Source organism: Balaenoptera borealis (assembly GCF_965194805.1).
Source record: "Balaenoptera borealis genome assembly, chromosome: 2".
Taxonomy (NCBI): Eukaryota; Metazoa; Chordata; class Mammalia; order Artiodactyla; family Balaenopteridae; genus Balaenoptera; species Balaenoptera borealis.
The window spans coordinates 17,539,830-17,554,840 of NC_138867.1; the positions used below are offsets into that span (position 1 = coordinate 17,539,830).

Sequence of the window (15,011 nt, forward strand, 5' to 3'; positions counted from 1 at the left end):
GCATCTCTTTTCTACCTTAATACAAGTAACTTATAAGGAATCTATGTAACTTGCATCTGAATGACTTGAATATACTTTAGTTCCACTTTGATCTGACACAAAGAAGCACTAGTAGGTCTTAGGTACTGCCTGTTTTAGAAGCCTGAAGTCCCTGTAAAATGAAACCCAATACTGAGAATTTGAAACAAATTAACTTGTGTGGAAGGAATGTAAAGAAAATGTTGGGTGGCTTGGCCAGAGCACTGTTAGAGCAGCGTGTTGAATTGTAATAAAAATTTTCAGTAGCAGATAAATGTGTGTATAGAGGATCTTATTAAAATTTGAGACATATTTGAGTACCTTTAAAAAAAATTCTTGTTCTTATTGTAGACTTGTTTTTGTTAGCTATGTTTTAAATGAATAACACTTGCCCCCATCACATTCTCAGGATGTAAATATCTGGCTTTCTATTTTTGTGTGTGTGATATTGTCCTCTTGGAAGGGAAGTTTTATATACATTTGGGTAAGGTTAGAAAACAAGGGCACAGATATTTGCACATATTAACCTCTTGGAAGAGATGTCAAAATGGAGGGAAGTAGAAGGGAAGTTAAGAGGTTGGTGATGATTGGAGGGAATTGAAAGAATGGTAGTGGTATGTAAATACTAAGGGAAGATACAATTCAATGGTGTTTTACTTCAGTTATTTTCTTTCATGGCCCTTGTGTACACAGGCCTGGATTTCTTTGTGGGATACAAGAGATATATAAAATTAGTCTTCTGCCCTCCAACTATGTTTAGTTCACTTTAAAAAGATATTAAAGAATTGGGTACCTAAGCAAAGCAGCTGGAGACCTGGGGTAAAGAATAAAAGCCATCCTTATAAGGTAGTTAGGTAAGGAACAACAACCTGTTGGTATTCAGAATGCAGTAGAAGCAGAAACAGCCCAAACCTGGAGGTTTGGGCAAAGAAGTTCAACAGTAACATTAAATATTAATATTAATATCTACCAAACTAGGTCTTCAGAGGTTATTCTATTTATAACTACCCAAACCATCATGGTCTACAGCATGGGTGAATGTGGGGTCATCTGGAGGTTTCGTTAAACTTGCAAGTTGTTCCCAGATGCAGGGTCATCTTGACTAGTGTATGCATTTGAAAATCATTGACTAGTGAAAAGAACGAACTTATTTCTGTTGCAATCATTTTAAATTTATAAGCTTATGAGATCTAATAATCTAAGAACATGGTTGAACAAAACAAAACAAAACAAAAATCAGTAAATGCAAACTGTATGAAACAGACACAGAAGAAAGTAAGGATATTAGTTCCCTATGGATGCTGTAACAAATGATCACAAACAATGTTTTAAAACAACAGAAATGTATTCTCTTGTAGTTCTGAAGGCTGGAAATCCAAAGTCACTGGGCTAAAATCAGGATGCCAAGTGGGCTGCCCTCCCTCCAGAGGCTGTAAGCCAGAGTCCGTTTCTTGCCCTTGCCCTGGCCTCTTCCAGCTCTGATGGCGGCCAGCGTTCCTTGGCTTGTTGCCACAGCACTCTAGTTTTTGCCTCCACAATCATATTGCACCTTCTCTTCTGAGTCTAATCTGCTTCCGCCTCCGTTTTATAAAGGGCATTTGTGACTGCATTTATGGCCCATTTGGATAATCCAGAATAATCTTCCCATCTCAAGATCCTCAACTTAATCACAGCTACAGAGTTATTTTTTTCATGTAGGGTAACATTCACAGTTATGGGGATCAAGAGAGGCCTATTTGGGGTCGATTATGCATCATACCATAGCAAATGTGGCTGAGACAGAGGGATAGAATGAAAAGGCGTGGCAACTGAGCCCCAATAAATAGCAATGAGTCAGATTATTTACTTCTTTTAAATCGAGATTTAAAATCTGCATTCTCTTCAGCCTGGCTACAGAAAGATGATTCAGAAATTTGTTGCTGTAGTCCAGAGGCAAGTGTACTGTGGCACAGACTAGCATTTTAGCAGTAGAGGTGGTACAGTCCTCCTATCTGGAATATCTCCTAGGATTTATTGAATAACTGCATATTAGATGTGAAGGAATAAAACAAACACAAATCAACAGATCACGTTTAGATTTTTAGTTTGAGCAACTGAGTGGATGATAAGGCTACCTACTAAGAAGTAGAAGGCTGGTGAGGAATAGGTAGGTGTGTGGAAGGTGAGTGCAAGTCTGATTTGGGCATTTGAAGAGTGATTTGCTTATTAAACATCCAAGGAGCAATTATAGAAAGTATAATAAAATGTTAAAGTTTTACAAAAAATCTTAGGGTTGCAGATATAGGTATGGAGGCATCAGCATCCAATCAGGATACAGACTAGTTGACGATTCAAAAGAAAATGAGTGATTGGATGTCCAAAGCATGAAGTGGGACGAGTCAAGAAGACCTCAAGCTTTCTGGCTTCAAAAATTTGGTGGATTTTGATACTTTTTATTAAAATAGAGACCATTGGAGCAGAGGAATGGTTCATAGCTTGACAGCAACAAGCTAGGTCCACTGCAGACATGTGGGGTTTCACATACCTCTGAGATATTTCCAAAAGACATAGTAGAAATGAAAATGAAGTTCCTTTAAAGAAGAATCAGAAATCAGGGCTGAAAATATATATTTGAGATTTATTAGCTCTACTGTTTTCTCTATCATATAGATTTTAAATGGCAAAACAAGAGGCTGGAGAATTATTAGATACAATTAGATGTGAATAATTAAATGTGAAGAGTGTAGGAAAGGAAACACAAAGATAATCACAATTCCATTAAGAATGCATGATTACTCATTATTAGTCATAAATACGCAATAATCTTAGGTAATGTAAACTAATAAGATCCTGGTGAGACACAGAAGAGTATTGACAAAAAGCCTGGCAGAAACAATACTAAGTACTTCCTAAAGCTTTATCATAATGAGTTCTTATTTAAATATAAGTAAAATATACTTTCCTGATTTTATAAAATTTTACAATATGGTTTTTATGGACTATACATTTTCTTACCTGCTTCTTCCCATCACCCTGCTCTTTCCCATCACCCTTGCCATTTTTTCTTGCTTTGTCTTTTTTTATGTTCAACTTTTCAGAACACCATATTAATAGTAGAAATTACACACACACACACATATGTATATCCAATTAAGTCAATATGATTTTTTTCCCTAGTAGTTCCAAGTGTATTTACTCAATCCCTCAGGTTTAGTTCTTTAAGGAGAGGAAAAGAGTATTTCATAAACAATTTCTATTTTGAGCATTTTTAAATCTTAAAAAATTCCAATATCATAGATTTTAAAATGATTTAAAATGTACTTAATACAGGTAAATGGTAACATATGTTCTATTATAACAGTTAGTCTAAAAACACTTAGACTTCTTATTGATGTAAACCTTGGTTTGTTTATGGAATTAATGACTCTAAGTGTTATTTTAGAGGCTACCTTATTCACTGTACCATGCAATACATAATCCTCAGCTGATACTAGAAATCTCCTCTTCCTTACAATTAACTCATTGTGTGCAGTTCTGCTGATTTCATCTGAGGTCAGTATTCTTTATTTCCTACCTCCTGTCTGTGACATTCAGATTCCAGCAAGTGATAACACAGGAGAGTCTCTGCATAAATTACTTCCTTTACCTACTGCAGGGAGTAAGTTTTAAGATGACCCCTCATGGTCTCTGCATCCTGGTATTCATGCTCTTGTGTAATCTCCTCCATTTGAGCATAGGTGAGATCTTTGACTTGCTTTTAACCAAAAGGATATGTCAAATGTGATGAGATGCCAATCCATGTCTATGTGATATTATTATAAACACGACAGCTTGTGTAACAGACTATTTAGGTTGCCTGCTAGCCTTGCATGCTTTAATGAAGCAAGAAGCCATGTTGGGGAGGACCACTGGCAAAAAAAACTGGAAAAGAGTGCAGCCTATTTCCAACAGGTGGCTAGGGATTAGGGGTGACCTCTGGCTGACAGCCCCCAAGAAGCTGAAGCCCTGAAGCTAACAACCCACAAGGGACTGAATGTGGCCAACGACCACATGAGCTTGGAAGCAGATTCTTTTCCATTTAAGCCTCAAATGAGAACATAACCCTGGCCAAAAACTTTATTTCAACCGTGTGAGAGACCTTGAAGCAGTGGACCAGCTAAGCTCAGTTTGGACCACTTGACCACTGAAACTGTGAGATAATACATGGTACTGTTTTTAGCTGCTAAGTTTTCTGAAATGTGTTAGGTAGCAATAGATAACTACTATATTTCTGATCATAGTTTCTTTCCTCAAGTCTGGCAAATTTCATATACATCCTAGGTTTTGGTTCTATCATGTATATATGAACTTCCCTAATCCTTTTACTCACTCTCAGCCCTAGTTTTTTGGAATTACAAAAGTATAAGTCTTTAAAACAGAAAAAAATCTTAAAATGTCTTCATTCTAAGATAGAATTCTTACCAAAAAAATTCTTATATGTTTAATGAGTTATGGGATCTTTATATTTTTAAAAGTGTAAAACAGGCACTACTGACATTTTGACTTTGAGAAATTTTCTTGTTGTTGGGGGCTGTCTTATATCTATATAATGTAGATATATCATATATAGCTTATACATATATACCCACGTAAACATGTTTTTGTGTATATTTTATACATACACACTCATATATTTTATTTTTTGTATATATACATATATATACATGTGTGTGTTTTTATACACTTCTACCTATATAAAATTATCTATTCATGATAAATATATGCTAAAAATGCTGTATTAAAGTATAAACCACAGCCATGAACTTGTTATATGATTTAGTATTGCAAATACCAATAAAAGTCAGTCTTAGTGGACATTTTATAATCCATGCCCCCAAAGAAAATTATGTTTCTATTTCAAGTATGACATATGGTACTAACCTTTGTGTGACAATCTTGCTCACATTCAGCATTTGTGACACCAGATTGCCACTTTCTCTGGAATTTGAGTTGACATGAATAGTAATTTTGAATTAAATAAGTCAGCAGGCTGTCAATTCTGGGTAGGCCTTTTATTCACCTGCTTGAAAGTCCAGATGTCAATGCCATGATGTTTAATCCCTTTTTGTAGATTGGGATGGAAGCCTTTTTTTTTTTTTCCTTTCTCTCCTTTTCAAATTTTAATAGCTCTAGGGAAACTCAGAAGTAGTAATTCATGAGTTTCATGGAATGTTTCAGCAGATAGCTCTGTCATTTTCAAGCTTCTAAAATACCACTTTTTGGCTAAAGACTAAAATAGCTATGTTTATGATTTGGCCCTACCTCCTTCATTCAAAATATTAGAAGGAAGTAATGCTTAATTGTAAGTGTATGTGTGTTTATGTATATGTGTGTATACACAAAAGTGTGTATATGCATTTTTTCCCCAAAGAATCTCTCAGAGACTAATGTAGAACATTGAATGTAATAAAATGTAATGTAAATGTCTACCTTCAGATTTATGGGTGTGAGGATTTGAGTAAATTGAAAAAGCTCTTTGGTGGGATATTACAAAAATATACTTTAGATTCTCAATGTGAAATATTCAAATGTAAAATTTTTGGCAAACTTCAAGAAACTCTAAACAAACAACTTGTAGACAATATTAACAACCAGAAGGCAGTTTCTGGTCTGTGTTCCTACAAAGCTTTGGGGAAGAATATTTCCCATATTTTTAAAATAAGATTTTCTAGCAAAGGTTGAAAACAAATACACTGAGTGTGCATATACTGTCCAGCTGGATTTAAGAATTTTAATAATTTTCTGCGTGTACTTGATCTTTTGTATTGATCTATACATCATCTGTTTTGCTATACCTTCTGAAAATTGTCCACCCAACAATATTTCAGCATGTTCTAAGAAAAAACAATCTCCCACATAATTTACAAACCACATACAACACCTATACAAGTAAACAAAAATTCCATAATGTCGTTTCATATTCAGAAAACATTTACATTTCCCTAATTCCCACAACATTCTCTTAAGCTACTTTTGTTTTCTCTGCATTAAGATCTAACTGAGATTGACACATGACATTTGGTGATTGTGTCATTTTAGAACCAGGACCTCTAATGAACCAACTATGAGAAATGTCAACTGTCAGTGCCTCAAATAACTATCAAAAAACCCACTTGTTGAAGCAAAGATAGTTTTTTAGGTTTATTGCAGTAATAAGCCACCTTGGCAGACATTGGTATTGTTTTAAAATAGGACAATTAGGGAAGGATATTTGTGGGTTTTTAGGGCCTCTTTGAAAATCAGGGAACTGGATGGGAGTAGGCAGTTGATGGCGTGAATGCTTTGAACTGGTTTGGCCCAAAGAGAGAAGGTCCTGAAGTGAGCCTTGGTGAGCAAGATGCTAGTCTTGAAAGGTAAGCTATTTGGTTCACAGTCTTACCTTCCAAGAGCTAGTATTTCCTGGAGCAAACAGCTGACCTTTTTTTTTTCTTTTCTTTTTTTTATTACCTGGACCCAGAATTGTTTCGCACAAAAACAGGAAAATGTGCTGGCTTCAATTCTCAGTGAAGTCCAGAGGACAATGAATCTGGTATGCAGATTCTGGTATGAAGATTCAAAAAGTTCTTTTTTTTTTTTTTTAGTAAATTTATTTATTTATTTATTTATTTATTTATTTATTTATTTATTTATTTAGGGCTGGGTCAGATCTTTGTTGCTGCACATGGGCTTTCTTTAGTTGCATTGAGCCGGGCTACTCTTGGTTACGGTACGCAGGCTTCTCATTGCAGTGGCTTGTCTTGTTGCGGAGCATGGGCTCTAGGCGCATGGGCTTCAGTAGTTGTGGCACGCTGGCTCAGTAGTTGTGGCTCACAGGCTCTAGAGCACAGGCTCAGTTGTTGTGGTGCATGCTCTTAGTTGCTCCGGGACATATGGGATCTTCCCGGACCAGGGCTCGAGCTTGTGTCCCCTGTATTGGCAGGCAAATTCTTAACCACTGCACCACCAGGGAAGTCCCAAAAAGTTTTTTTTTTCTTTTTGACTTTTATTTTATTTATTTTTTTATACAGCAGGTTCTTGTTAGTTATCCATTTTATACATATTAGTGTATATATGTCAATCCCAATCTCCCAATTCATCACACCACCACCATCCCCCCGCCACTTACCCCCCTTGGTGTCCATACATTTGTTCTCTACATCTGTGTCTCTATTTCTGCCCTGCAAACCCGTTCATCTGTACCATTTTTCTAGGTTCAACATATATGTGTTAATATATGATATTTGTTTTTCTCTTTCTGACTTACCTTGCTCTGTATGACAGTCTCTAGGTCCATCCAAGTCTCCACAAATGACCCAATTTCATTCCTTTTTATGGCTGAGTAATATTCCACTGTATATATGTACCACATCTTCTTTATCCATTCATCTGTTGATGGGCATTTAGGTTGCTTCCATGACTTGGCTACTGTAAATAGTGCTGCAATGAACATTGGGGTGCATGTGTCTTTTTTTTTTTTTTTTTAAGAGTTTTTTTTTTTTTTTTAATAATTTATTTTATTTATGGCTGTGTTGGGTCTGCGTTTCTGTGCAAGGGCTTTCTCTAGTTGCGGCAAGTGGGGCCACTCTTCATCGCGGTGCGCGGGCCTCTCATTATCGCGGCCTCTCTTGTTGCGGAGCACAGGCTCCAGACGTGCAGGCTCAGTAATTGTGGCTCACGGGCCTAGTTGCTCCGCGGCATGTGGGATCTTCCCAAATCAGGGCTCGAACCCGTGTTCCCTGCATTGGCAGGCAGATTCTCAACCACTGCGCCACCAGGGAAGCCCACATGTGTCTTTTTGAATTATAATTTTCTCTGGGTATATGCCCAGTAGTGGGATTGCTGCGTCATATGGTAATTCTATTTTTAGTTTTTTAAGGAACCGCCATACTGTTCTCCATAGTGGCTGTATCAATTTACATTCCCACCAACAGTGCAAGAGAGTACCCTGTTCTCCACACTCTCTCCAGCATTTGTTGTTTGTAGATTTTCTTATGATGCCCATTCTAACTGGTGTGAAGTGATACCTCATTGTAGTTTTGATTTGCATTTCTCTAATAATTAGTGATATTGAGCTGCTTTCCATGTGCTTCCATCTGTATGTCTTCTATGGAGAAATGTCTGTTTAGGTCTTCTGCCCATTTTTGGATTGGGTTGTTTGTTTCTTTAGTATTGAGCTGCATGAGCTGTTTATATATTTTAGAGATTAATCCTTTGTTGGTTCGTTTGCACATATTTTCTCCCATTCTGAGGGTTGTCTTTTTGCCTTGTTTGTAGTTTCCTTTGCTTTGCAAAAGCTTTTAAGTTTCATTAGTTCTCATTTGTTTATTTTTATTTTTACTTCCATTACTCTAGGAGGTGGATCAAAAAAAAACTTACTGTGATTTATGTCAAAGAATGTTCTTACTATGTTTTCCTCTAAGAGTTTTATAGTGTCCAGTCTTACATTCAGGTCTCTTATCCATTTTGAGTTTATTTTTGTGTATGGTGTTAGGGAGTGTTCTAATTTCATTCTTTTACATGTAGGTGTCCAGTTTTCCCAGCATCACTTATTGAAGAGACTGTCTTTTCTCCATTGTATATCCTTGCCTCCTCCAAAAAGTTCTTGTTAGGACAAGTTTCCCCAAATTTTTAAATTACATATATTTTCAAACGTAAAAAATATAGAATGGTACAGTTGTCATTCGTCACCACATAGATTCAAAAATGTTTCAATATTGTTAATTTTACATATTTTGTTGATCTACCTCAGCATATCCTAAGAAAAAGCGTATCTCTTTGGATCACCAAGCTAAAATCACACCTAAGAAAATCAACAGAATCCATAATATCATCCAGCATTCACTGTAAATTGAAATGTTCTTTGTAGTCTAAAAATAAATCAAAAGCTTTGTTAATTTTCTCTTGACTAAGACCTGATTTTAGTTCTTGCATATTATGTAGGGTTGTTTCCCTTTAGATTCTTTTACTCTAGAACAACCTTTCAACTTGGGTGAAAAATTTGCTGTAATAAAGTGTTGGAATCATCTGATGGCATCCTGATATTTACATGGAATTCTATGTAAATTCTCATTTTTTTCTAAGACAATTTTTAGAATAGGTGTTAAAAAATGGATTTCTGAATGTAGCATTATTAGGACACACTGAAAGATCATTTGAGACTGTCTAAGCCAGAAAATTAAACACAAATTTCCTCTAATAATATTTCTAGAATAAGTGTTAAAAAATGCATTTCTGAATATAGCATTATTAGGACACACTGAAGGGTTATTTGAGACTGTCTCAACCAGAAAATTATTAACTTGGTAACAAAAAATTGATTAAGATCATTAATACAGATTTCACCTTGCAATTTGTCTTCCTTAGAAGTACATGTTTTACTAAATTTATTTTAAGAAATAACATTTTCTTTAATGGAATTGTATTTTATATCCTAGGTGTCTGTAAAACCACCTAGAATCTATCTGTCATCCAATTTATTTCTTGAGGAAACAACACCCAGGTTATGGTTGGTATGAATGAAAGAGCGTATAAAGCCATCTCTGTAATTTCCAAGCAATATCTATACCATCTAATAGGTGTTTATTGGGACTTCCCTGACAGTCCAGTGGTTAAGACTTCGCCTTCCAATACAGGGGGTGCGTGTTCGATCCCTTGTTGGGAAGCTAGGATACCACATGCCTCACAGCCAAAAAACCAAAACATTTAAAAAAAAAAAAAAAAAAGAAGCAATATTGGAACAAATTCAATAAAGACTTTAAAAATGGTCCACATCAAAAAAATCTTAAGAAAAACAGGTATTTTTAAATGCCTGACATAGAAAGGTCACTGTTAAGGCACTAGAAACAAACAGTAGAGATGACCTCTAATTGGTTTGGTCTGAGAAAGTTTTCATTCCCCTCTCCCAGGGACAGAATTTTCTTGTTTGTTTGCTTGTTTAATTTTCCCTTACTTTTGTTCCAATAGGTCTTCACCTGCATCATGATAATACAGGGTTTACTGGCCTTCACCCAGCAGCTTAACATTTTTTTGTTGTTTGTTGGTTTGCTTGTTTGTTTTTTCCCCAGCAGAGAAGGATCCCTGAGCTGGGCTCTCGGGGTATACTCTTTCCCGTGCCTGGAACACTGATGGTGTTTCTCTCTGCTTTGAATCTTTCTCAGGCCCAGTGAAATTCTACTGAGATGAACCTGAAAGTGAGTGCGGTCAATTTTGTGTCTGTACTCACCACGGCTTATATATCACTACCCCCACCGCCCACTCAGCCTTCAGCAATTCCTTAGAAAACTTCATCTGAAAGCTCCTTACCTTGTCCTACGGTCACCGACTTCCTCCCATCCTCTGACCCAGGTGAGTCAGTGCTCACGTCCTGTCTCTCCTTGAAGTTACTTTTATCATTAGTTTTCAGGCTAATTAGGAGCTTTGAGAATTCAGCTCTCTGCTAGGTCTAAGAAAATTATAATTTTATAAATGGGCCTCTTTTTAGTTTTTGTTAGTGTGGAATTTACATTCTTTTCAGATTTTTATATTCTAGGCAGTAGCTGGAAGTTCATGATGTTTTAATTGTGTTGTTTGCCTTCCTACTGAGTTATGAGTTTGTTTGTTTTAATGTATTCTGGAAACAAATCCTTTGTAGGGCATGTAGATTTTAAACATTATCCAAATTTGGTGTCTTGCTTTGTCATTTATCATTTTTCTAAATTGTGTCCTGAAAAAAGCAGAATTTTTAAATTTCATGGAAGTAAAGTTAAATTTATTCCTTTAGAGTGTGTGTTTTTTATATCCTAGCTAAGAAAGTTTTGCTTACGTCAAAGTAACAAAGATTACATCCTATTGCTTATTCTAGAGTCTTTGTAACTTTACCTTAAATGCTTAAGTCCCCTATCCATTTCAATAATTTTATTTATTATGTGAGGTAAGCATGAGAATTTTATATATAAATATAAATATACATATATATATCTATATCCAGTTTTTCCAGCACCATTTGTTGAAATGACCTTCACTCCCCATTGTATTAGTTTCCTGGGGCTGCAGAAACAAAGTACCACAAACTGGGCAGTTTAAACAATAGAATTGTTTCTTGGTTCTGGAGGAAAGATGTCTGAAATCAAGGTATCAGCACGGTTGGTTCTTTTTGAGCGCTGTGAGCGTGAATCCATTCCACGTCTGTCTGCTAGCTTCTGGTAGGCACAGCCGTTCTCCCTGTGTCTTCCCATTGTCTCCCCTCCATGTATTTCTATGTCTGTGTGTATGTTTCCTCTTTTTTATCAAAACACAGTCATATTGGACTAGGACTCATCCTAATGACTTCATCTTAACTTGCCTATCTCTAAACACCATATTTCCAAATAAGATCCCATTCCCAGGTACTGGGGGTTACGACTTCAACATCTTTTGGGGGGACACGATTCAACCCATAATGCTATATTTGCGTTGGTTTATTTTTGGTTTCCTTAATCAGTTTTATTGCTCTATATATTTATCCTTACACCAAAAGTACAATGTCTTTATTCCTGTAACTTCTAAGTAAGTACTGATATTAGCTGTGCATTTTAGAATCATATTGTCAAAATTTTCACCCCCATACACATACTCACAACCTTGCTGGACTTTCATCATGACTATATTTAGAGTATAGATAAATTCAGAGAGAATTGATAAAAATGATCCAGTCAGTGGGCACGCCGTATTTCCTGATTTATTTGTTTATTTTAAAAAATTTTCTCTCAAATGTTTTGCAGTTTCCAATGTACAGTGGTTTTAACATATGTCCACAAATGTTTTGCCACTCCTTCCTTCAAAAGGTGGAAACTAATTCTCCTCCCCTTATTCTGTGTGCCTCTCAATCTCTTGGATCTCTCATTCTAGAGGAAGCCAGCTGCCATGCTATCCGCTACCACACCATGGAGATTATAGAGAGCCTAGGGGTGGAGGAACTAAGACTTCCTGCTAACACATCATACCAATTAGTCAATCATGGAATACATGAATAAGCAAAGGATTATTGAATTTTATAGTTACTAAGTTTTAAAGGGTTTTGTCACACAGAAATGGATGTCTAATACACAGGTCTTACAGATAGTTCATTAAGTGTGTGCCTAAATTTTTATAAAATATAATATTTGATGCTGATGTAACTGAGATTTTGTTTTTCAGTTTTAACTGTTCACACTTTGTCAAGTAGCATTGTGTCTATGTATATGAAGAATATTTTTTGGTAGATTTCTTTCCTCTTTGTTAATACAGCACACATAGAATTTGGTTTGATGTGACAGAAAATTCAACACAAATATTAGTCTACAATGCATAAAATAATTGCATTTATATAGTGAAAAGATATTTTATTTTTTGAAATCACAATAGAATTTTCACAACAATATAGCCCAGTATGTATTAGTAATGAGTTTACTATGTGTTCTGTACTTATGTTACCTCATTCATTTCTCTCAAATATCCCATGCTTAAATGTTTAAAAATATCCATGAAATAGGAAATATTATGCCATTTTACTGATAACAAAACTAAAGCAGAGAAAGTCTATGACATTCCTCCAAGTTACAGGGCTGGTAATTGTAGAGACAATATTTATATGCAGAATTAGCTAAATCCAGAATCTACATCTTTAACCAATGCATTAGAATGCATTATATATTTCATAAAAAAAGAATATGCAGAAATAAAATCGTAAATATTGTTTTTTAACATCTGTATTGGAGTATAATTGCTTTACAATGGTGTGTTAGTTTCTGCTTTATAACAAAGTGAATCAGTTATACGTATACATATGTTCCCATATCGCTTCCCTCTTGCATCTCCCTCCCTCCCACCCTCCCCGTAAATATTCTTTGATAGGGGAGTTAAAAAGGAACTGTTTCCTTGATATCTTTTTGTAATATAACGACTTAGAAACAACAATGCTATAGTATTTGGTACTTTTAAGTATCTGCATCGAGAAATGTTTTTATTTATTTCTTTATATTTTCAGTTCCTTTAAGTAGCTTCATTAGTGACAAAAGAAGATAGTGTGTTGTATGTGTGATATTTCTTTTTGTTCTAAATAGGAAATAGAATACCATTTCTCTCATTCTGAATCATCGCAATAGAAGCTGGTTCATTGAAAATTTTTTTAAAAATTGTGTATTCAACTAATATTGGATACTGACATATATATGAGTTGTTTAAATATATATATATTTATTTTATATATCCTTTATGCATGTTTAAATGTGTATTTTATATATTGTTTATGAATTGTTTAAATCTATATATTATATATTGTATAAATCTATATATTTAAAGATATTTTTTATATTATACATATATTTGTCTAATATATATATATGTAATCTCAGCATCCAATATTAGCCATAAACAACTCACAGTTATTTGTTTCTATTGGGTAGTAGTAATTCAAGTTGACTGTATGAGCTGTATTACTGGCTTGATTTTGGCCAAAAAGTGGATAAATTTTGAATTTTAAAATGAGATAAGGAATCAGTTATTTTCCAATATAAAAAAATGACATCAAATAAACCTTATGATCAAGATATTTAATTCATAGACAATACCTGCAAACAGACTAATAAGAGCAGGTCATGATCATATAACCACAGGCACTTATAGATAGCCTTTTACAGCTTCCAAAATTATTTTAAGTCCTTAATCTCATTTATCCCTCAGACTCTTTAGGTGAGATTGAGATTTTTTACATTGGGCTTCTTAAATATTGCTGAGTCACACGTGAATGTGAGATCTGGCACGTTCACTCGTGAATCTAGGCAAAGGCTTTAGCACAAAGGTGTCCACTAATAACTGTTTGTATTAGCTTGTCATCCAAGGTTCTCCAGGGGATGCTGAGAGCACAGGATAAAATATTTAAGATGACAATCTGTCACCGTGAAGCGTGGTAACAAAAATCATGAAGTTTAAATGTGAAACCAATCAGCACATGCTTAAGTGAAAATAACTGAACAAGACTTCCAACTTCAGGTAAAAACACTGCCAGCGTCAAGCCTCCTGCTAAAGAGAACTTGCTGATGGAAGCCTCAGACTCTGTTTTAGAGGATCAGGTATTTCACAGAAAGAGAATTAGAGCTCTAAGGAGTAAACCAGAGTCATATATGCCCTGTTGGCATTTATTATAAAAAGAAAAACAAAAAGGAAGTCTCCAGTGAGGTAGGCTGGCAGGGTAGAGACTCTGGCTAAGTAAACCACTTATTTGGGCTTGGACCTCAAAGAGAATTTCCCCTCCACAGGTTTAAGAAAAGGGAATGAGAGAAGAGGTAAGGCGGACTCCTTAGCCTGCATCAATGCTGTTTAACTCCTTCCAAAGGCAGAAATCCCAGAGGAACAGCACCTGCTCTGGCCCCCTACTCTGAAAGGCTGCATGCAGGGAAGTTGTTATATTTTCTCAGAGTGGATGTTTTTTTCCCTTGACCTCTGCCAATTACCCCAAGGTACTACCACTGTGGAACAAATGTTTAAGTTTATTCTGTGGCCATAGTAGATTATCAAAGGTCTCACAATTATTTTCAATATTAACTTTTAAATACATGATTGAACAAAAAGTTGAGAATTATGAAGTGCACAATGCAAAAAGCAGGAATCAACGTGAATGTAAGATAAGGAGAATAGACCCCAAAGAGGTCCTTGTTATTAGATTATGGAACACAAATTGTAATAGAACATATTAATGTTGTAGGTAAGAGAGAAAGTTTGAATTTACTTAAGGCACTGAAGACTGTAACTAATGAGATTGCAGATTTGTAATGGAATCAACAATAGTAATAGAAAAGCAAAATACAAATTTAAAACTTAGTAGATAATTTAATATCAAATTAAACACAGATAAAGAGAGAATTACTGTGTGTATAGGTCAGAAGTAGAGTGAGGGGAGCTCTTCAGAATGGAACGACAGAAGGGAGAATGAGACAAAGAAAATGTGTGTAGTGGTAATGACCAAGAGTTCCCAAGAACTGCTGAAAGACACCTATCATCTG

General features: G+C 35.4%; 1 protein-coding gene across 26 annotated transcripts in view; it reads left to right on the plus strand.

Moving 5' to 3' along the window:
- LOC309623713 (uncharacterized protein) overlaps positions 1 to 15,011 on the plus strand; it is a 244,439-nt gene that overhangs the window by 11,135 nt on the left and 218,293 nt on the right. For 3 of the 26 annotated variants that reach the window (XM_082380818.1, XM_082380819.1, XM_082380820.1), the window contains exons 1-2: positions 5,795 to 6,579; positions 10,173 to 10,359. The gene's annotated coding sequence lies outside the window, so the exon portion shown is untranslated. Of the gene's footprint in view, positions 1 to 3,232; positions 4,204 to 5,787; positions 6,580 to 10,172; positions 10,360 to 15,011 lie in introns of those variants that run through there. The other 23 variants (XM_082380811.1, XM_082380812.1, XR_014241476.1 and 20 more) reach the window with 19 other exon arrangements.